This window comes from Daucus carota, chromosome 4 (genome assembly GCF_001625215.2).
Source record: "Daucus carota subsp. sativus chromosome 4, DH1 v3.0, whole genome shotgun sequence".
NCBI classification, from domain to species: Eukaryota; Viridiplantae; Streptophyta; class Magnoliopsida; order Apiales; family Apiaceae; genus Daucus; species Daucus carota.
The window spans coordinates 29425642-29447934 of NC_030384.2; the positions used below are offsets into that span (position 1 = coordinate 29425642).

The 22293-nt window shown below is 37.1% G+C and overlaps 1 long non-coding RNA gene and 1 pseudogene across 1 annotated transcript; both read right to left on the reverse strand.

Moving 5' to 3' along the window:
* Positions 1-3592: 3592 nt before the first annotated feature.
* LOC108218272 (uncharacterized) lies at positions 3593-4269 on the reverse strand. The gene is made up of 3 exons (XR_001806336.2): positions 4046-4269; positions 3872-3956; positions 3593-3753 (listed from the first exon to the last, which is right to left on the reverse strand). It is a non-coding gene; the product is annotated as an uncharacterized LOC108218272 (long non-coding RNA).
* A 2-nt stretch (positions 4270-4271) lies between these two features.
* Positions 4272-22293, reverse strand: part of LOC108217172 (protein FAR1-RELATED SEQUENCE 5-like) — a 41405-nt pseudogene continuing 23383 nt past the window's right edge.

Here is a 22293-nt window from a genome sequence, read left to right on the forward strand (position 1 = left end):
TATAAGAGATTGGAACCATCACCCATCAGGGAAGAGCAAACTTCAGTTTGGTTTTTTGGTAAAACTGAAACTGAAGGTCCTCGGTTTTAAAAAATTTAAAACCGCAACTGAACTGGCGGTTTCGATTTTAAAACTCCAGGTTGGTTTTAATCGGTGCGGTTTCGGTTTTAAAACTAAAAAAAATAAATTAAGAAACATACTTTGAATTTAATAAATAAATTAGCTAACTAGAGTAATGGTTGAAGAGATATTTTGAAATTTAAACCTTCGCTTGAACAACGAACTATTTATAATATGTTCAATTGTATACAATGAATGATAATATAAACAAAAGCCTAATCATATAAATTAACTTAACGATATCATACTTATAATAACTAAAATATTTATTTGTGCTTCATTCACTCTGACAATCATACTTATATGTTTAAAATTTTTGGTTTCGATTCAGATTGGTTTTATGCGGTTCGCTTTTTAATCGGTTTTACCGATTTCAGGTTTGGTTTCGGTTTGAATTCGGTTTTTTGCTCACCCCAATGACCAATAACTACTTGGACAAGAGATGACGGTAAAGTTTCGAGAGAAATATATGTAAAGATATAATAATTTTGATTATTTAATAAATTTTCATATTATATATTATTATAATAAAATAATATATTTGAAATGGGCTGAAGTTCGACACATCTCTTAGAAATGGTCCGATGAGTTGTGAAGGTAGTGTTTGGCCACAGATAATAAGCCCATCTTATCGGTTTGTAAGTTAGAAGCACTTGTATGGTTTGCGTAAAAAATCAGGAAGTACTTGAAAGAAGTTAGGATTACTAGCTTTTATTTCACAATCTCTACTTTTTTTTCCAACAATAGATCTTGAGCTACATCCTTATACACTACTAAAACACTACCTTTTTTAGGAGTTGACGTGGCCCAACATTGGCGCTATTCTGCTGGTTCCGTAAAACACGGCTTAGACTTCAAATTTTTTGGGAAAATCTACAAAACTACCTACCTTTTCTTTAATTATTTACAAAAATACTACCTTCCAGAATTATTTTTAAAAATACCTTTTCATAAAATTGTTTTTTCAAAAATACTGTTTGCAACTTTTGCAACCTCATTTGCAACTAGCCAGCCGTGTTGCAACCTCTTTTGCAACTTCATCTGCAACTGAATTTCTGATTTCAAGTTCCAGTATATATATATATATATATATATATATATATATATATATATATATCGATTCCGAAAATGAGGTCGAAAATGACATTTGAAAACTGGAACTTGAAATCAGTATTTGTAATTGCATATATGGTTGCATATGGTTGTATTCAGTTGCATATGGTTGCATTCAGTTGATTCTATTGTATTCTAATGGCCCCGCCAGGGGCACACCATACATCTGTTGTTACTTACAGTTTTCAGTTGCATTTAGTTGCAACTGAGGTTGCAAAAGTTGCAACTGCAGTTGCAACCTCATTTGCAACTTTTGCAACCTCATTTGCAACTTTTGCAACCTCATTTGCAACTTACAGTTTTCAGTTGAACTAGTTGCAATTGCAGTTGCAACAGTTGCAACAGTTGCAACAGTTGCAACTTTCCATTTTTATTTGCAACTTTTGCAACCTCATTTGCAACTTTTGCAACCTCATTTGCAACTTTTACGGCTGCGCCGCCCAAGGTTGCAACAGTTGTAACAGTTGCAACTTTCCATTTTTATTTGCAACCTCATTTGCAACTTTTGCAACCTCATTTGCAACTTTTACGGCTGCGCCGCCCAAGGTTGCAAATGAGGTTGCAAAAGTTGCAAATCGTATTTTTGAAAAAAAAATTTTATGAAAAGGTATTTTTAAAAACAATGAAAAAGATGGTAGTATTTTTAAAAAACTAATTTTACAGATGGGTATTTTTAAAAAGATCCCAATTTTTTAAAGTACTTAAAATTGAAAACCAAGCCAGTTTTAAACGTACTTTTTATATTCATTTATTTTATTTTTTTGAGAAAATTCATTTATTTTGAATTTATTCAAATATAAATTTATTGAAATTTATTCAATTAAATAATACCAACTATTAAATTTTTGTTTCATTTTCCTAAAGTTTGATTTTTGATTTTTTTTTCATAATATTAATTTATGATTCAACATAAATTTAATTTCTTTGTAACTATTATGTATTACATCTTTGTAAATATCATTCTTAAATAAATATAATTTTAACATAAAATTTCTCTACTTAGAGAAATTTCTTTTATTACTATTTTTGTATTTCTTTGTATATTATTACTATATAACCATAAATTTTGTATTCATCATTTTAAAAAGAATTTTCAAATTGTTATAGCTAACTCCTATTGTTACTCTATTTTTTTAGAGGTTAGTTTGTTTTTATAATTTAGGAAAATAAAAGAAGTGGTACTTCTGAAAGCACATATGAGAAGAAAGAATTTCACTGGCCCTCCTACTGCTTCGAGGATGAAAAATGCTTGTGTTTATAGCTGTAATTGTAAGAAATTAAGAACAAAATCCACCAAATTGAAGCCAAAACCTGTAGACTTTTTTTCCCCTTCACAAGCAAAGACACTATCAAGGCAAAACCATATTAAAACTCTAAGAGCATCTCCAATGGGCTCCTCATACAAGCTCTTAAGTCTAAATTTTAGGAGGATATGAAAAATTAGAGCTCCAAAGGGCTCCTAGTAGCTCTTAAAAAATTTAAGATTTTCCTCTCTCTCCTTTCTTTTAAAGAGCATCTAGGTGCTCCTAACTTCTTTTCATTGAATAAAATAATCATTTCATTCGATTTCTATTCACTTCTCTCTCCAACTTTTCTCTCAAATAATAATAAAATATGAGTTAAGAACAAGTATAAAGAGCATGGTTGGAGTTGTCACAATATTCAATGTATTAACTTATTAGGAGTCACATATTATATTATTTTTTAAAGAAGGACTTAAGAGCACCATTGGAGATGCTCTAAGGAATTGCACCACCAACCAGCCAAATTTTCACCTTCTTTATGGACAAGTCCCCAGACAGCATAACTAACATAACCAAACTTCGACGAAATCACCATATGATTTGTAATCCAATAAGCAATCTGAAATGGAACAAGCAAGATAGTACCAAGTATGATGAGTTAAAGGGAACAAGAATTATAAAAACACAGCCACCATTATGAACAAAAAGAAAGAAGTTGAGAGGGCTAAAGTATATCAGCATCTGATAAATGATAAGGCATCTGATGTGCAACAACTATCAATAGCATCTCAGATACTCAGCGCTTGGACAATCACTAATTAAAGTACATACCAACTCCTGGTTTTGAATAACACTTGTGAGAATCAATTAACTAAAACAACTAATGTTTGCTATGATATGCAATAGACTACTATCTGCTATGAAATCTAAGTACTCAACTACTGCCTAAAATAACTACTGCCTGGAACAAGACGCCACACCTAACTGCTGCTGGTGGTGGATGTGATATTGGTAGCCTCCTCTGGTACTGCACAGAGACGAATGCTTAAGTTAAACTCAAGAAACTTGAAGAAAGCTGCTTGAAATTAAGCTAGATAACCAGATAGTGTGGAGACAAGTGGTCTTGTTGTTCTGCTATCTATTGCAGATTCAGAAGTCAGTCCGGCAACAACTTTCAAAACATTATCATCATTGACTTCTTGGATTAAAGCTATATTGCCATTACCACCAGCATCATCAGGTGTCTGCTGTCTCAAATTTGTCAAGTGATTTGGCCCTAGTAAATATATAATGCAGATCAGGAATTCAAATTACAGAGGTTAGTTCTCCCAACATTTAACACCTTGTGAAACAAATACAACAATTCCATATTAACGATATAGTAGAGAACAAACCATCCTCTGGCAAAAAAGTTAAAAGCTCTTCACTTAAATCATTCAGATCCGACTGTATGCAATTCTTTTTCCCACCCTTTTTGGACTACAAATTTTTTTTTTATAATAAGCAGAAATCAATTTATAATAGAGGAATATACATATTTAGAAAATTAAAGCATGATAGTATCTTACCTTTTTCTTCAGACACTTAACAACTGTATCAACCTTTGACTGCTTTCTCCTAGTTGGTGAACGACCTTTGCACCTTTTCTTAATCGGTGAATGAATACTTAAACTCGAATCAGATTTTTTTGACTTTTTACCTTCACTCTTACTAGTCTACTTATCTACAGATATTTTCTTTGAAATAAACATTGTATTTAATAGTTCTTCGAATTTGAGAATCACCTACATATATCTCCTCCACTTGATAATTAAAGATGACCTCATCAGAATGTATCATCATGCATTCACAATACATGAGATTTATCATCTCTTTTTGAAACTCTTTGAACTTATCATTAGTATAATTCTCCTGAAATTGCTTCTCTATAACATGAGGTGTGACACAGGGAATAGTACTACTCAATGAGCGAGTATCGGCGTGAACTTCTTTTTCCACCTTATCTTTCAAAGCATTATCATATTTTCCCACAAATTCCCTTAAAGATGTTTTAGCATTGACATATCCATCAAAAAAAGTGTTATAGCCAAATTTGGCTAGGTCTTTGTTGGGCCGGGTATGTACTTAGTTTAACTAAGTAAGACATGAATTGGGCTAAGAGTCCTATATGAGGTATCAGGACGCGTCCTCCTGCTTATAAAGGGAGGACGCGACCGACCCTTGAAGAGACTAGTCTGAACGGAATGGGCGCAGCCCTCCGTGGCGTGACTAATCCGCCGATGTTGCATGAAGAGGATGCGTCCTCCGAGTCACAAGGAGGGACGCCTTACTTGGGAATGTTGATGGAAGGACGCGACCGACCCTCCGTCCACCCTGTTATGACCAAAATTGGTCATGGTGTTGGAGGAGGGCGCGCCCTCTTCGGAGGTGACCGAGGGGCGCGGTCCTTGTAAGAAATGGACCATGAGATAAAGACCAAGGGCGCGCCCTTAGCGGGACGATCCCATGGGCGCGGCCTTCGGATATTAAAAGACATGTCTGACCTGTTGTTGGAACGACTAATGGGACGAAGACAAAGGGCGCGCCCTCAGGGGTCGCGCCCACATGTGGACGCATTGAGTGAGAGGATGAGTGAGTCTCAGTGACGACCCTTCCGAGGGACACGAAGACTTACCCTTCCGAGGGATACGAAGACTAGTGTCAGGCTCATCTGGAAGTTATCAGGCTCATCTGGTAGTTCCCGGGTTACTGATAGAATATATTTTTATATATATTCTATATGATTTTATTCTCATATTTAATTATATTTTGCACCGATTTGGATATTTATTTAATATATTTTCATGTTTTATTGTAGGGAATAAAGAATTCCAAGTTGAGAAGGATTTGAAGCTAAAATAGCTATTTTGTAGCTAAATTCTATTTAAATTCGGATTTATTGGGTTCTACCCGATTTCTACACTGTTTGGGCCATATCTTGAGTTCCGGGTGTCAGAATTGAACGATCTTACAGCCCACGCGAAGCCCTTGAAATTCTCTTTAATTCAGAAGTGGTCTAAGAAGCGAAGTCCAACTGTAAAGGCTCGAAAACTGGACAGAACAGAAAGCTGCGAATTTTGAGACTAAATCCTACTTGGTTTTGGAGTTTTATTTGTATATTAGTTTTAAATATTAAAAAGACATATATGATTAGAGAGAGGATTAGTTTTATCATGGTAGAATATTAGAGTAGGTTAGGTTTAGAGAGAAACTTACCGAGGAGGCTATGACTTTCTTGGATGACAACAATGAAGGTTAATAAAAGTTTTCTTCTATAGTTTTCTTCTCTTTTCTTATTAGTTTATTATGTCTCTTTATTGTCCTAATTGTTTTACTTGTTTAATTAGTATCGAGTAGTGTGTTCTAGGGCTTAAGGGGAAGCCATGTTTGCACTATGATCTTGGCATGATTTAACAGTGATTTGTTTGATTAGTTAATTCTAATTGATATGTTTTAATATTGATTTGTGTAATCGGCCGATATCATGAATCGATTCTATGCGAATAGGAGTATAATCGAGAGATATACTACTAGAGGCACACATACAATTAGCAGAATTGAATTTGAGTGCGAGAGCATCATTAGATTTCTGAAAGCGTTAATACTCGAGAGAGATTAACCTTGCTTTAATTACATGATTAATCGAATTACTAAAAGTGATTATACGTGTAATCATGTTTCGAGAGTGTTGATACTTGAGAGAGATTAACATACTCTTGTTATTTGACCACTTTAATTGCTTTAGCTTAGAGCCAGTCATTGTGTAAGCATGGTGGACCTGATTGCCCTGGATTTTTAATATATTATTTTCTTGTCTTTTTAGCTAGTGTTATTTAGTTGTAGTAGTTAGTTAAAAATATCTTTGATAATCGTTTTGATCTAGAAACAATTGAGTATAACTGAATAGAATTGATAGTATCTGTCTCCTTGAGGATACGACCCGCATTTGCCAGTCTGCACTACAACAGACACCGTGCGCTTGCGGTTAGTTATAATTTAACACATCAAGTTTTTGGCGCCGCTGCCGGGGAGACGGCTAGCTTCTATTGATTTTGTTTGGTTATTTAGATTGTTTCCTTCACCTCTTTGGGACTTAGTTCCAAGTGAGGTAGATTTTACTGTGTTTTCTTGGCTTGTGTTTTTCTTTCAGGTTTACAATGGAGGGAGCTGATAACTTTGCACGTCTATCTTCCCTGATCGAGGCATATACTCATGATAATGCCTCACTGAATGCTACAGAGCCTACTATGCGTCCGATGAGTATTAATGAGATGTCACAAGTTGCCCCGAAAACTTACAACTTCTGTCAAGTTTGTGGTGTTCAGGGTCATTATGCTTATGAATGCTCGTACAATGTCTTCAATTCTCAGAATGCTCAATTGGGACCGATGAATGATTATCGAGAAGAATATGAGTACAACCAATATTCTAATTCTTGTGATCAAGAATGGATGGGTCAACCAAGTTTCTCTTACACGGACAATGATTTTCAGAATTTTTCATATCATGATCAACCGCAGTTTCAACAACAATATTATGAAGAGCAGTATGAGCCACAGCAACAATATCAATATTCTCTACCGGAAGAGCCACAATTTTCTCTAACTAATGTGGCTATGGAAGCTCAAAAAACTAACGAGATGTTGAAAGAAGTGATGCAGGAGATCAATGAGCTAAAAACTCAAAATCTAATGATGGAGGTTCGTATTGCACAGTTGGCTAGTTCTTCTACAACATGGCAAACCGAATCCCTCTCACCCTCTCCATCTATTCAACCAGAGATGGGCATAAATACTGTCATACTTGCAAGTGATGAAGAGTGTGATAATTTCTCGATCTGTGTTGATGATGTGCCTACTGATAAAGAGGAGGATCGTGCCATATATGATGAAATTGATGATGTTGTTGTAGACCACGTGCTTGATGATGGGGTTAGCGAGGAAAGCAATGCAAAATTGGTTCTTGTGTTTATTCCAACATATGTGCCTGAAATACTAATGCCTACTCGGATGGATATGACTAAATTGGATCAATGGTTTGATAATGATAAATTTGCTTTTGCTCCAACCTCTACTCTTGTACATGAGAATACATGTTTCAGGGTTGAAGAGATGTCAAGAATTGTCCTAGGAAATCTTTCTCAAAATTTGGTGGGTGATCTATTCCAAAAGGCTCTTGTACTTCAATTCTCGGAAGATGGGGAAAATGATACTGATCCCTTATTCATTGATGTGAGAAGCCAAGAAATTCAACTAGCTCTTGAGAAAGTGAGGAGTTTCGAAAAGCCGCCACCTGAGCCTCCACCTCGTGTGAATATTCAGGGGGTTCATTTTTCTGGCTGTGAATTTTATCGTTGTTTTGTTACAAATTTCTCCAAAAATTTGAAATCTCTTGCTCAATTATTATTTTTTAATGTGACAATTAAGTTTAATAATGCTTGTTTGGAGAATTTTTGTAGGATCAAAACAACTAATTATATTCATGATTTTATCAGTGGTGGCAAGTTTATGTTCGAGAAGGTGAATACTCCCCGTTTATTTGGACGTGATTTGAAGAAGTCAAGCTAATGACTCTAAAAGAGCGCTTTTTGGGAGGCAACCCAAGTTTTCTGTAAGTTAATTATATTATATAATATATTTTTTGTAATATTTTTTTTAGGAATTTAGAATTTATATATATATATATATATATATATATATATATATATATATATATATTTTACTCCCACAAGATGCCTTGATGAATTTTTCTGAAGTGTTTCAGGTGATTTGTAGCTGAGAGAATAATTTATTTAAGACACTAAGTGTTTTATTTAAATTTTGGAAGAATCGTTTTTGAAAAAAAGAAAGAAGAAGAATAAATTTTGAAAAAATATAGCTGGACAACAGTGGGCAGTGGGCGTAAACCGCGGTTTTATTTTTCGAGTTCGGCGGTGCAGAGCTCCTGCCGGGCGTGCGATATCTTCTGCCTCCGCGCTCATATTTTGGCTCCTGCTGATGGAGGCTACCAGGAGTTGAACCCAGGTGCTCTACACTCCAGATTTCATAAGCCACCACATGACCACTGTCACACAAGGTGTCATTGTTAACAAAGTGCATACGCGTGAATAAAGTATTAAGAAGACCAGAATCAACTCACAACATTTCATGCTACCGCATTTAAGGGGAGTTTTCTTTTTGACTTATATTATATTTATATATGTATCATATTTGTTCATTGAGGACAATGAACCACTTTAGTGTGGGGATGGTTTCTCAATGATTAAAAAAAAATTCAAAAAAAAAAATTATATATTATAAAATTAAAAAAAAATTAGAAAAAAATTGTAGATTGCCATGTTTTAAATTAGGAAATTCATGTTAGTTGCATTTTAATTAGAGCATGTAGTTATTAATTTTGTATGCATTTTTTTAGTAGTTTTTTTTTTAATTTCATTTAGCTTGCATATTTCATGAAAGTAAATAATACCAAGTTAATTTCTCGTGATGATTTTATTTGCATAATTTCTTGGCTAGTAATCTTGATCATGTGTGATGTCTTGCATGCTTGGAAATTGTTTGTGCGGAAATTTTAAATACACTATAAAATGCTCTAGAGACAAGACTTAGGCTAACCTAATTCTTGAGTTTTATCTATGAGTCGAGTGTAGAATTCTGACTATTCCCTTTTAAGCTTAGAGTATGTAATTCTTAAGTTTAGGGGAGCTTTAGGATGTATATGCCTTTCTAAAAAAAAGAAAAAAATAGAATACTGCAAATAAAGTATCGAGTACTCCTTTGAGATCAACGGGTGGTAAATTTTGAAAAGAACGATCCATGTACTTGTGCTGGTATTAAGTGCAATTGTACTAGAAATAAAATTTTCTTGGTGACTTTTCACAACCCTTGGTTACTGGAGAATTACTTGACTTAAAAAAAAATAGAAAAAAAATAAGCTAGCGAAGTCTTATGGTGGTCGTAACTCACTTACCCTGAGAAGCGTCCCGACCTTAGACCGAGCATGAAAAAAAAAGCATAAATAAAATAGGGGAGGCATAGAAATTCTCTTGTGACCCTAAGCCGTAGTTAACTCTAATGCAACGAAGTGTTTAAGCATTATTCTGATAAACGACTCATGGTTAAGACTCTGTTGGAGTTTGTTGGTCTCTGTTTTGTTTCACTAGAGAGCATGTTGAGCACACACGATGCACTCCGTACTTGCAGTGGAAGAGTTGCTTGACTAATGTGTGAGATAGATGAATGCCTTGATTGTTGCATATTCTGAGGATATATTGTAAAGCATAATGTAACGTAACTGTAATTACGATAACTCAACACAACGAAAGACAGGAAACAATACGTAAGTATAATACAGGAATCTACAGGTTGGAGATTCGATACGAACAGACAAAGACAATCAAGATATCTGAGACGAGCATCCGTCCACTGAAAGAAGTTCATTAATATGTTCAAGCCTCAGTGAAGAATAAAGTTCAATATGTTTCTGCTATCAAGATTGCCTGAAGATCAAGTATCAAAGACCAGAAGATTCCAGTATATTTAATTTGATTATTTATAATCAAATTTATCGAAGCAACATCTAACCCGGAATGACTGATCAAGTAAATTATCAAGCAAAGGATTCAAAGGATTATTTCAGTTCGAGTCGTTCGTGAACCAGACCAGTGCACAGGACGTCAGGACGTACGAAAGTATTCAGTGGATTCGATTAACGAATTAATTGATCAAGTCAATTAAACAGTTCAGGAGAAGACAATGGATTTAATTGCCATATATATATATATATATATATATATATATATTATTAATTGTGAATTACTTGAATACAATTAAATTCAAGTAATTAAATAAATGCAATTAATTATATATATACATATATATATGTGTGTGTGTACAAATGGGAAGATTTGTAAATCTGCCTAAGTCAAGACAGTGTATCAATACACTATATGGCGCCAACTTTGACTAAAGTCAAAGTTTGAAGTTAATAGACTGAAAATATTCTAAGTACCCACATATGGGTACACTGAAGCGCAACCTTTGACTAGAAAGTCAAGGCGCAACTTCATCCTTCTCTATTTTCTTCTAAGTCATATTTACAGGGACACAGTGGCACTTGATGAAGTCAAAGCGCAACATTTGACCATCCCTGGTCAATTGTTGCGCCTCTGACTCTACCAACACTTGGGCGCAACTTTGAATATGTATAAATTTGTCTAAGTCCCTACACTGTGTTGATGCATTGGGCGCAAGGTTTGACTGGGTGGCGCCAACTTTGACCACACCTCTCCTGGCGCAACTTAGAGCTTTTCCTTGGAGTTAGTTTTATTTTTATAAAACGAATCCGTCCAGGACGAACTCAAGTCGTCCAGGACGAACTCGTTAACCATGGTTAGATTTTGTAAAGCCTATAAATAGAGCTTGTAGTTTCATTTGAAACGAACTACACACTTTGTAAGTGCACACACTATACACGTTCTCGAGAGTTCAATTAGAAGATCATATTTATCGAGAGTTTGTAATAGAGTGATTGTAGTCTCTGCAGCCGACACTTGTGTTGGAATTTGTAGCACCCGAGGATTATTTCTAATACAAGAATATTCCCCGACTTGCTGGAGTTATTTATTTACGATTGATTTAACATGGACTGAAACAAAGATTATCCGCAATTAAATTAAATCGAAGAAAAATTGGTACGACGTATTCAACCCCCCCCTTCTACGTCTGATTGGACCTAACAATTGGTATCAGAGCTTAGCTGATCGATATACAGATCTGAGATCCGTAACCAATCTGAAAAGCTAGCTGTCCGTACAATCGTAATTTTATCTGATAACAATGTCGACACACAAGTTAGGAATCAAAGTACCTCCATTTGACAAGGATGACTACAACAACTGGAAGATGAAGATGTTGCTGTACATCAGAGTTGCTAATCCCATGTTCATTGGGATTCTGGAAAATGGTCCATTTGTGCCTATGAAGATTATTCCTGAATCTGTTGAAAATGGTGTTCGTATTCCACAGAAGTCTGTTCCTAAAGAGAAAAGTGAATACACTGACACTGACAAGGAATATGTTGCACAGGATCATAATCTGCAACTCATAATTGTTGAATCAATGACCAAGACAATGACACATCTGATACTAAGTCTGAAAACTTCAAAGCAGATGTGGGACACTATTGAGGCATTGATGGAGGGATCTGAAGAAGTCAGGGAAAACAGATACGATATGCTAATTGCCAGATATGAAGCATTTCAGGCAATACCTGGAGAGAACATTTCTCAAATCTACGAGAGGTTCATGTTGTTACTGAATGAACTCACCCTGCATGGAAAGACTTATCCACAGAAAGAGATAAACAGAAAGTTCTCATTTGTGATGCCACCTCATCTGGTTGTTAAGACAGAGACCATCCGGGAAAGAAGCGACTTCAGGACTATGACTTTGGAAAAGCTGTTTGGAAAACTGAAGACGTTTGAGATGGAACTTGAACAGAGAAAGATTATATATGGTGGTGGATCAACAGAATCCAAGAGTATGGCCTTACAGAAGACCACTGCACTTATTGCTGATCAACCATACTTTGGTTATCAACAATTAGTTGAATATGGTATCAATGATCACACTGTTGCTCAGAGTGATTGTTCATCCATCAAAGCTGACTATCCTTCTACCATTACTGAGATTGTAGAAGCTGAAGTTGATGAAGTTTCTGATGAACCGGAGGATGAGTTTTACACTCAAGAAGAGCTGGAGCAGCTGGAAGATAAGTCAATGGCTTATATGGCTGCAAGGTTCAAGCATATCAAGTTCAGGAAGAACCCCCGGTACAAGAAAACTTCAGGGAACAAGTTTCAGGGTAAAGGAGGATACTCAGGCTCAGGGTCAAAAACTACTGGCAGTTTCAAACCAAACATGTACGACAAGAGCAAGGTCAGATGCTACAACTGCAATGACTTAGGGCACTTTGCAACAGAGTGCAGGAAACCCAAAGCTGCTCCTGTCAGAAGCAACTCATATGATAAGAAGAATTCTTATGAGGATCTGAAGAAAGAGAATGAGAAGCTGAAAGCTAAGTTGGAAGCAATGGTGGCCAAGCACAAAGGAAAGGCTTACATTGCTGAGGGAAAAAGCTGGGATGACACAGATTCTGATGATGAACCTGTCCAGAGCAATTATGCATTTGCATTAATGGCTGACACTGTCGAGGAATCTCCATCTCAGGTATCTCCTGAAATTTCTGTTGATGACATGACTACTGCTGATTATAAAAAGACTATAAATGAACTAGGTCAAGAGATGTATAACTTGCACACTAGTTTATTAGCTTCAGAATCAGATAACAGTAGTCTTTCTCTAAAGATAGCTAAACTTGAAGAAAGAATAGATGAATTAGCTTTAGAGAAACTCATAAACACTAACCTTAAAGATAGAATTGAATATCTAGAGAATAAGGAGAAGTGTAGTGCAGAAATTGAGGAGTCTCTTAGGTCTCAGATTGCTGACCTAGAAACTAAGCTTAGGGCCTATCAGAATTCTGCCTTTCTACAGAAAGAGATCTTGGATAGTCAAAGGGTTGATAAGAAGGTTGCTATTGGCCTTGACTATAGTTCTTTGGAAAGAGCTAAAAGAAAGAAAAGAAAAGAGAATGAAGGCATATTTGTTTCAGCAGGAACTGAGAATGCTCCTGAAGGAACAAATATACCTAAAATTCTGAAGAACACCAAGACCCCTATCTTTAGAATGGCACAAACAGAACCTCTGATAGAAGAAGATCTTGTAATCAAAGAAGAGTTGAAAAATGAGGAAGTTGTTAAGCCTCAAGTAAAACAGGAATCACAAGATGTACCTTCTAATTCCCATGTCAGAGATGACTCAGATAAAACTGGATTAGGAAGTACTAGTTCCAACAAAAAGAAGAACAACAGGAATGGCAAGTTAGATCCTAAGAACACCAACTCTAGGAATTCTAATGCTAGAAAGGTTTGTAATAACTGCAATTCTACTAATCATCTTACTCATGCATGTAAAGTGATTAAAGTAGATAATTCTGTGTCTAGCATGCCAAACATTATTAACATGAATGCTGTTCATTTGCCATGTGGTAGAGTAGGTTGCATGCAATGTGCTATGAATATGATGTCTGCATGCTTTACCATGTTGAATGCATCTTTTTCTGCACCATCTGCCATGAATATGAATATGCCTGCACCTTCTGTTGCCCCTGTGGCAAAGACTGCTAGTCCTTCTAAGAAGAAGGAAACTCCCAACTCCAAGTCTAAAAGCACTTCTGCTAAGACTAAAAAGGATAAGAGTCCAGTCACCTCTGAACAAGCACATGTTAAACCAGTTTCTGTTGATAATCCTGTTTCTACTAAATCACCTGGACCCAAGAACGTCTGGGTACCAAAGAAAGTTTAATCCATTTGTGAATGCAGGGCACAGGAAGGAAAAGAAAAGTTGTGTGGGTTCTTGATAGTGGTTGTTCAAGACACATGACTGGAGAAAAGTCCCTGCTCACAGATGTGGTAATGAGAACCGGCCCAATTGTAATCTTTGGAGATGACAGCAAAGGTTTTACAACGGGATATGGTAAGCTGAAAGTTGGAAATGTCATAATTGAAGATATCTCTCTGGTGGAAGGACTCAAGCACAATTTACTGAGTATCAGTCAGTTCTGTGACAAAGGATACGACGTAATCTTTCAGAAGGAAGTTTGCTTAATCCAGAACCGGAAGAACAAGGATCTTACACTCCGTGGTGTAAGAAAATCAAGTTTGTTTATAGCCGACATAGACTCAGCAAGTAAGGGGGAGGTCAAGTGTTTCTACACCAAGGCCTCTGCTGATGATAGTTGGTTATGGCATCGGAAGCTCTCACACTTGAACTTTAAGACTATGAACTCTTTAGTCAAAAGGGAACTTGTGAGAGGATTGCCACAGAAAGAATTCTGTCAAGAAGGACTCTGTGATGCATGTGAAAAAGGGAAGTCAAAGAAAGCATCACACAGGAGCAAAGGCATGACTGACATTGGTTCACCCCTTCAACTGATTCATATGGATCTGTTTGGACCAGTCAACATTCCTTCTATATCAAGGAAAAGATATGCTCTTGTGATCGTCGATGACTACTCAAAATACACATGGGTATTATTCTTACATTCAAAGGATGAAGCAGCACTCGTCATCATTGATCATATCAAGAAGATTGAAAAGGAAGCAGATCTGCCAGTAAGGGCAATCAGATCAGATAATGGAACAGAATTTCGTAATGCTGTTCTTAATGACTTCTGTACTGATAAGGGCATCTCTCGTCAGTATTCAGCTCCAAGGACTCCACAACAAAATGGTGTCGTAGAAAGGAAGAACAGAACCTTGATTGAAGCAGCAAGGACAATGATTAGTCAATCAAGACTTCCAATCTATTTCTGGGCTGAAGCTGTAAGCACTGCTTGCTACACTCAAAATCGTACCCTGATTAACAAGGATTTGGATAAGACTCCTTATGAAGTAATGGCCAACAGAAAACCATCACTAAGTTACTTTCATGTGTTTGGTGCAAAATGCTTTGTGTTAAAAGAAGAGCATTTGGGAAAGTTTGATGCCAAAGCTGAAGAAGGCATTTTTCTGGGCTATTCTTTGGAATCTAAGGCCTACAGGGTTTATCTGATCAATGACGACAAGCTGATTGAAAGCATCAATGTAAGATTTGATGATACCAAACTCCCAAGTCTTCAAAAGGAAAATGAATCTGATTCTCTGGAGTTTGAGAATTTAGAAGACATCTACTTAGGAGAAGATGAACCTGAAGCTGATATAAGAGATCCTAATGCAAATGAAGAGAATGCTGATCCTGAACCATCTGGAGGAAGTATTGGCAACAATACAAATGATCATCATGGTCACAGTGGTCAAAGTGGAGGATCATCAAATAGGATATACATCAGCTCAGGGGGAGTAAGCCAAAGTGGATCTACTAGTCATCACACTCAACACAACTATGATTTTGGTGAATCATCAAGATTGAATCTGCCAAGACAAAGGGTATGGAGTAGAGACCATCCTGTTGAACAAATCATTGGTGATCCAGACACAGGAGTGCAGACTAGAAGAGCAACTCAGAATGAATGCAACTTTGCTGGATTCTTGTCTCAGACAGAACCAAAGAAAGTTGAGGAGGCTCTAAGTGATCCAGATTGGGTATCTGCAATGCAGGAAGAACTCAATCAATTTGAAAGGCAGAAAGTTTGGAAGCTGGTGCCAAGACCTAAAGGAAAATCTATAGTTGGCACCAGATGGGTTTTTAGAAACAAACTGGATGAAGATGGTATTGTTACGAGGAATAAGGCAAGACTGGTTGCAAAGGGTTATTCACAAGAAGAAGGAATTGACTATGATGAAACCTACGCTCCAGTTGCTAGGCTTGAAGCAATCAGGATGTTCTTAGCATTTGCAGCACACTCCAACTTCAAAGTATATCAGATGGATGTGAAAAGTGCATTCCTGAATGGTGATCTGGAAGAGGAAGTCTATGTTGAACAACCCCCTGGGTTTGAAGACAAAGAATTTGAAGACTTCGTATACTTTCTCTTCAAAGCACTCTATGGCCTGAAGCAAGCCCCTCGAACCTGGTATGACACTCTTTCCAAGTTCTTACTTGAAAATGGTTTCACCAGAGGTATCATCGATAAAACTCTTTTCCATAAAAAGCATAAGGATGATATAATTCTTGTACAAGTATATGTCGATGACATTATATTTGGTTCTACTAATGATCTTTTGTGCGAGAAATTTGCTAAGTTAATGCAGAGCAAGTATGAGATGAGCATGATGGGAGAATTGTCCTTCTTCCTAGGACTTCAAGTCATTCAGAAGCCTGACGGTATTTTTATCTGCCAATCTAAATACATCAAGGATCTTCTGAAGAAATATGGAATGGAAGAAGCATCTACTGCCAAAACCCCTATGCCAACTGCTGTCAAACTTGATCAGGACAAATCTGGTAAGTCAGTTGACATCACGAAGTATCGAGGTATGATTGGCTCTCTCTTATACTTAACTGCTAGTAGACCAGATATCATGTTCGCAACTTGTTTATGTGCTAGATTCCAGGCTGATCCTAAAGAGTCACATCTTATAGCTGTTAAGCGTATTTTCAGGTATCTTAAGGGAACCCCCAATCTAGGGATTTGGTACCCTAAAGATACAGGTTTTAATCTAGTTGGCTATACAGATTCTGACTTTGCAGGATGTAAGATTGATAGGAAAAGTACTTCAGGAAGCTGTCAGTTTCTTGGACGAAGGTTGGTGTCATGGTATAGCAAGAAGCAACACTCCGTGTCTACGTCTACAGCGGAAGCTGAATACATAGCTGCTGGAAGTTGCTGTGCTCAAATCTTGTGGATGAGGAATCAACTACAAGATTATGGACTCATGTTGGATAAAATTCCGATTCTGTGTGATAACACGAGTGCCATTGCCATTGCCAACAATCCTGTTCAACACTCCCGGACAAAGCATATTGATATCAGGTATCATTTCCTTCGCGAGCATGTCATGAATGGAACAGTAGAGTTACACTTCGTACCTACTGATCAACAAATTGCAGACATCTTCACTAAACCACTAGACGAATCCACTTTCTCTAGACTGGTTGGTGAACTTGGGATGTTAAATATGTCTAATTAATTAGACAAGAAATAACTGCAATTTGCTCGTAAGTTCACAAGTTTTAAAATGTACATATTTTCAGGACTTGTGAATTTACAAAGAGCATCCAGTATTTTACATAATTTTCTGATAATTAGTTTTAATTATTTGCCATGATTTATATGATTTGCATGGTTTGATGTGATTATGTGATTAATTGCTAAGTGGTAGATATTTAGAATTAATTTTCTTGAATTATTTAAGTGCTTATATTCAATTAATGAATATTAAGTATTTATTTGATTCATATTTTAATTATATTTGATTAATGGTGTTGAAGCAATTCAAATTATTTTAAGTTGACCATTAATTGAATTTTAATTAAAATATATGCAGCATAATTATTAAATACTTATTAACTAAATTTTAATTTAGTTAAAATTTATTTAATTTAATTATGATATTAACTTGTTAAATTGTTTTGCAGTTAATCAAAATATATTTGATATAGTTAATATGATTATTTTGGGCGTTTACTCGTGCTGAAATAATTCTAAGTGCTCGTTCATATAGTCATTTGTTCACAGGCGCAACGTTTGACTTAGTCAAAAGTTGCGCTCTGTGTCAAATACTGTATAAATACATAGGAGCAGTCTGACTGTATGGTGACCCTAGCGCAACATTTGACTTGGTCAAATGTTGCGCCACGGGCGTGTATGTGTGCATAAGTCGACTTAGAGAATATCTAAGTCTCCCAATGTTGCGCCTCCACAGTGTACACTATGGAGGGCAACATTGTACTTTCAAAGTTCGCGCTTAACCCACCTACTATGTTCAGTATGAGGGACACTTTCGTCATTTTCCTTATTGCGCCTTTGTATGACTGTGGATACATATAAACTCCCTTGTTTCTTTTACTTCAGTTTATTCACATTACATACATATATATACACGAAGCCAAAACCCTCTCTCTCATTCAAAAACTGTCGAGTTCTTGAATTGATAATCACTCTTTTCACCGACGAGATCTTGTCCATTTGATTATCTGAGACCAGTTTTGGATTCCTTAAGTCTAGAGCTTTCAATACATACCTGTTTCACAACGATCCGTTACGATTTCTCGAAGAGGGTTTTCGAAGCTTTTCATATTCTAGGCTAGTTTTGAAAGTGATCTAAGGGTCGAAAATTTGCATAACCGATCCCATTAATCTTAGAATTTCGAGAGGAACAACATACTGTAATTTCATCGAAATCTAAAATTCTTGGATTTAGGGTTTTCGGAGCGTTATTAATTAATTATTTTCGTGACATAAGTTGATATTTGTTCGTGCCTTTTCGTGAAACGAAATTTATACTCATTTTTAATTCTAATTAAAAATGGCTGCAAATTTTGATATTCCGAAAACAAATTTCACTATTGTTGAAAATAATAATTTAATTACGCAAGCGAATTATCGACGCTGGGTTCGTTACATGTCAGAATTTTCATTTGCTAGATTTGCTATGACAGAATCAGTTTATCTTAACAAATCTCTACTTCGAGATTTTCTGTCTTCTATTTCTGTTGTAAATGAAGGACAGGTATTTGGACTTAAGTGCGTCATTCAGGGACGAACACTGATGATTACTGAGCACACCCTGAACAATGCACTCCACTTACCAACTGAAGACTTTGAAGCAGTTCCTGATAGAGCTGAAAGGACAAATTTTTTCTTTGCTATTCACTGCCAGAGGGAGAATGGTGATCTTCCAAGCAAAATGTACGTCAAGCATTTACCTCGAGAATGGAATTTCTTCTTTAATTCCATTTCTCATGTATTTGCACCAAAGACTGGAGGGTTCCATGGCATCACAACCTTCAACCAGGAGATTGGAATTGCAATAGCTCAGAATACAAGGATAAATCTGGGACACATGATCATGGGAGCTTTTCAGGACTCCCTAAGGAAAAACAGAAACATACTACTCTATCCTAGGTTTTTCCAGATTGTGCTCAACCAGTTGCTGACTCCTGCTGAAAGAGCTGTCTATCCCAATATAGACAATGTCATATGCTCTTTCATGACTACCAGGGTTATTTCTATGCTGGAAAACCATCAGAACTACACCAACAATGAAGCTGTGGTTCTTCCGGAAGCAATGCAAGAATTTCTAAACAACCAGAATTTGCCTCCACCACATATTCCAAATGTTGCTAATCCAGTGGTTCAGGAAGAGGAGGTCCCTGAAACACATAGTGAAGAAGTTCCTGAGTCATCTCATCAAGCTGATATTCCTGAGACTCAAACTTCTCAAGTTCAAGAAGAGGTGATAGTGGAAGATGCACAGACATCCTCAGATGACAATGCTCAATCTGAAGGAGAGGATTCACTGCAAGACAACTCCACTGATTCAGAAGATGAAGTGAATACTCCTATTCAATCCACTGCAGCTGATGTAATGGTGGATGTTGATGAACTTTTCTCTAACACCTACAATCCACTACTACAGTCAGGTATTCCTTCTGACTCTGACAACTTGTCATTTGATGCACCTGATTGGGTTCAGAATCTTTTGGATTCCAATCAGCTTTCACCTACTATCACAAGTGCCATTGAATTTGAAATCCCCCAAATTCATAACCAAGGCACCACTTCACAAACAATTGTAGCAGAAACTTCTCAACCCCTCAGCCAACCACTTCATATTTCTGAGAAAGAGGGAGAAAGTGCCTTAAGTGCACCACATAAGGAGATTGTTTCTGAAACTGCAGCTCTGTCTCCTAGTCAAGACAGGAGAATAGAACCTGAGACAACTGCAGATATGTCTATTTCTTCACCACCTCAGCCAAACACTATTCCAATGCACAGTGAGGTTGCACACACAGTTGAAGAATTGACGGTTGCGAACACTTTGTCGTCCATGTCAGGGATAGACACTGTTGTTTCTGATCCTTTTCAGGGTCAATTGCCTTCACAGGCTTCTGGGGGAAACTTGGATGAATTGCCACATTCTACATCCTTGTCTACCCCCCTGGGAGGAACATTCCCAGATCCTTCAAAGGACTCTTCACCTCTCGAAGGTGAACGGCAATCTGTTTCTGAGCCCTTCATATCAGGAAGTGTGCCAGTTATAGAGGACTTGTCACAAAGTCTTTCGCCGTCAAAGGCAGTTGTGGGAAACCAGGGTGCTTCGCCAATTCAAGGATCACATCCTTCGAGCCCTGTGTCTACCCACCCTGAGATTCCAACTCAGGATCCATCTAAGGACTCACCACTTTCAAGTGGTCGGCAACTTGTTTCTTATGACTCAGATTCATCTGACGAGGAAACCGAGGACGAAGGCTTACGAACCTTCATTGCACCTTCTGTGACCTCTCTAGAAGAGGCTAAGAAGATTTCACTTGCAGGTACATCAACAGATGCTGGAACTTCTTTGAGTGAGAGGGAAACACTTACAGAACCAGTTATACAGAAACCCTCTGACCCACTGAGTGTTCTAGCGTTGAGTGAAATGAGAGAAACACCTGCAGAACGTACAAGTGAGAACCCCTCATCCCAACCTACAATTGAATCTGCCATTCCAACTGTATCTGTGACAGAATTTGAAGCTCTGAAATTCAAAGTTCAACACTTAGAAGCTGAGAATCTTGTTCTACGGGAGGAGTTGGTGGAAATCAAATCAACAATGGAGCAAAGGTTGGCTGCCCTGGAGGCTAAGTTGCTGGCATCTCAACCTTCCAGAGAGGATTACTCAACTGAGGGGGAGAGAGCAGCAGAAAAAGCTAAAGGAAAAAGGGTGATAACAGGGGTGTCTGAAGAACTGATTGATTCTGCTCTTAGGCATCAATTCAGTTACACTCATGATGAATACATCCCTGAGTTTGTGGATGATAGGGTGATTAGGATGGTTGGTGCTGAGAATGAAGATCTTGAAGAAGGAGAAATCCCAGATGCTGAAGTCTTTGCTGATGAACTTGCATATCACAATGACATCTTTCCTGCTGAAGAATTTGAAATTGCAAATCCACAAGACATTGCTAATGTTGCTAGGGATTATGCTGAGCAAAAGAGAGCAAGGGAGAAGTTAGAAAACCAAAGACGGATTCGAAGGGAAAGGAGACTTGCCAACTTACATAAAGATGGAGCTGAATGGGATGCTGCTAGATCTGTGTTTGACTTTCCAGAGGTCACTCAAGATAATGATGATGACGAAGTAAAAGATATCTTTGACTCCTTCAGGAACAACTACAAAGATTTACATGATTATCACGAGGTGTTGAATGATATCATTTCTACTGTGTCTGTTGCTGTTCTTCCCAGAAGAGGATGGATGGTTAACATATCATTTGAGCTACAAAGAGAAGGCCATGGACTCAAGCATGTGTCAAGTCAGTTTCTCAGAGATCTATCTTTAACTGAGCTGTTTGTGGTAAGAAACAAGATCATCTCTACCGGCAGAAAGCATAATGAAGTATTCAGAGATATGGTGGAAGAATGGATCACTGATATTGGAGTTGAAATTCATGACAAGCCCTCAGTTATTAAGTACTTCAAGGAAGGTATGATTCAGAGTATAGGACTCACTGATGAAGCACTATCAACATACAATCCTCGTATACTGAAATATCTGGAAGCTCAAGTCAGGGAGAAGTGCTCAAGGACTAGCAAGGGAAGACTAACTGCTGAACTGCTATATGCCTATCGTCTGAACTTTGCTGCTCTGAGAGAATTAGACTTATCAGCCATCAATCGTCAACCACCATATCCACTGCCTCCACTAGACCCTGAAGTTCCTGAAATTCCAAATGCACCTGTTGTCACTTACAATCCTACATCTGTAATATTCAAGAAGAAGAAAGACTCTGAAGTCACTGCTATACCACTCACAGAGATTGGAAAACTCAATTCCAAAAGAATCACTCGTGCAGTTGCAGCTGTTAAGTGGTCAGTGGTAAAAGAAGACAAGAGTGTGCTCAAAGATTTGGTTGATCTTCTGGAGATAAGAAAAGCTGTAGAGACTGTCCACAACACTTCTAGAGTTCGTGCTCATCCATCAAGGATCATTATGAAAATTGAAGGAATGGAGATGAATGTCACTTTCAAGAAGTTGAAGAAGATGGTTCATCTGCAAACTTTAGAGAAG